The following is a 2500-nucleotide window of genomic DNA, read 5'->3' on the forward strand; positions in this document are numbered from 1 at the left end:
TCGGCACACGCTGGGCCCTGGTGCGGGCGCTTGCCTCGAGCACCATCGGCACACGCTCGGCCCTGGTGCGGTCGGTTGCCTCGAGCACCATCGGCACACGCTGGGCCCTGGTGCGGCAGGTTGCCTCGACCACCATCGGCAGCCTCGACCACCATCGGCACACGCTGGGCCCTGGTGCGGGCGCTTGCCTCGACCACCATCGGCACACGCTCGGCCCTGGTGCGGTCGGTTGCCTCGAGCACCATCGGCACACGCTGGGCCCTGGTGCGGCAGGTTGCCTCGACCACCATCGGCACACGCTGGGCCCTGGTGCGGCAGGTTGCCTCGACCACCATCGGCACACGCTGGGCCCTGGTGCGGGCGGTTGCCTCGACCACCCTCGGCACACGCTGGGCCCTGGTGCGGGCGCTTGCCTCGAGCACCATCGGCACACGCTGGGCCCTGGTGCGGCAGGTTGCCTCGAGCACCGTCGGCACACGCTGGGCCCTGGTGCGGCAGGTTGCCTCGAGCACCTTCGGCACACGCTGGGCCCTGGTGCGGGAGCTTGCCTCGAGCGCCATCGGCACATGCTGGGCCCTGGTGCGGCAAGTTGCCTCGAGCACCATCGGCACACGCTGGGCCCTGGTGCGGTCGGTTGCCTCGAGCACCATCGGCACACGCTGGGCGCTGGTGCGGGCGCTTGCCTCGACCACCATCGGCACACGCTGGGCCCTGGTGCGGCAGGTTGCCTCGATCACCATCGGCACACGCTGGGCCCTGGTGCGACAGGTTGCCTCGAGCACCATCGGCACACTATCGGCCCTGGTGCGGGCGGTTGCCTCGACCACCATCGGCACACGCTGGGCCCTGGTGCGGGCGCTTGCCTCGAGCACCATCGGCACACGCTGGGCCCTGGTGCGGCAGGTTGCCTCGAGCACCATCGGCACACGCTGGGCCCTGGTGCGGCAGGTTGCCTCGACCACCATCGGCACACGCTGGGCCCTGGTGCGGGCGGTTGCCTCGACCACCATCGGCACACCCTGGGCCCTGGTGCGGGCGCTTGCCTCGAGCACCATCGGCACACGCTGGGCCCTGGTGCGGCAGGTTGCCTCGAGCACCGTCGGCACACGCTGGGCCCTGGTGCGGCAGGTTGCCTCGAGCACCTTCGGCACACGCTGGGCCCTGGTGTGGGAGCTTGCCTCGAGCGCCATCGGCACACGCTGGGCCCTGGTGCGGCAAGTTGCCTCGAGCACCATCGGCACACGCTGGGCCCTGGTGCCGTCGGTTGCCTCGAGCACCATCGGCACACGCTGGGCGCTGGTGCGGGCGCTTGCCTCGACCACCATCGGCACACGCTGGGCCCTGGTGCGGCAGGTTGCCTCGAGCACCATCGGCACACTATCGGCCCTGGTGCGGGCGGTTGCCTCGACCACCATCGGCACACGCTGGGCCCTGGTGCGGGCGCTTGCCTCGAGCACCATCGGCACACGCTGGGCCCTGGTGGGTTTAGGCACATCTTCAAATTTCTGCCGTGCCAATGCCATTTTTATGGCTTGTAAATTCATACAATGGTCCCCTAAGCCTTCACGTGAAGTTTCGTTGGAAGATGACTCGTTTTCTATTTTTCACGATTTTCGAAACTTTTTGCGGTTCGGGATTTTTTAAAATTTTTTTATAAGGATTTTTGGCCCCAAATTTTGTAGGCATGATCCTTCTATTTTTGTTGGCATGCACAAAAAAATTCAGCTAAAAACTCGAAGTAGAGAAGATTTTGTGACCGTTTGAAAAAAGTGTCCCCATTTCAGACACTTTAACGGCTACTGGTAGCAAACCTGTAAAATCTCAAATGCTCTTTAAGGGGGTGTGAATTCTCAGAGGTTTGATGAGGGATAGGGGGCCAACACAAGGCCAAGTACCAGCACCCATCGCACATCATGTGCGCACACCCCCCCGGCCCCCCTCCCAATCGCCGGAACCCCAATGCCGCCGGTCAGGTTCTCCGGCGGTACTCCGGCGATGCTCCGGCGATGCTCCGACGATGCTGTCCCGAGTGAAAAAAACGCGGCACCAGCACATGCTGGAGCCAAGCATGGGCACCGTGGCTCAAAATCGAACTTCGGCCAAGGCCTCGACCATCAATGGCACATGATGACGCATGGTGATGGCACATGCATCGACCATCATCGACATAGGCTGCCCTTCGGTACGGGCACTTGCCTCGACCGCCATCGGCACAAGCTGGGCCCTGGTGTGGGTTGTTGCCTCGATCACAATCGGCACATGCTGAGCCTTGGTGCGGGCGGTTGCCTCGAGCACCATCGGCAGACCCTGGGCCCTGGTGCGGCGGGTTGCCCCGATAACCATCGGCACACGCTGGGCCCTGGGGCGGGCGCTTGCCCCCAGCACCATCGGCACACGCTGGGCCCTGGTGCGGGCGGTTCCCTCGACCACCATCGGCACACGTTGGGCCCTGGTCCGGGCGGTTGCCCCCAGCACCATCGGCACACGCTGGGCCCTGGTG

The sequence above is a fragment of the Durio zibethinus genome, unplaced genomic scaffold (genome assembly GCF_047325235.1).
Source record: "Durio zibethinus cultivar Kanyao isolate XHJ-2024 unplaced genomic scaffold, ASM4732523v1 HiC_scaffold_390, whole genome shotgun sequence".
Lineage (NCBI taxonomy): Eukaryota > Viridiplantae > Streptophyta > Magnoliopsida > Malvales > Malvaceae > Durio > Durio zibethinus.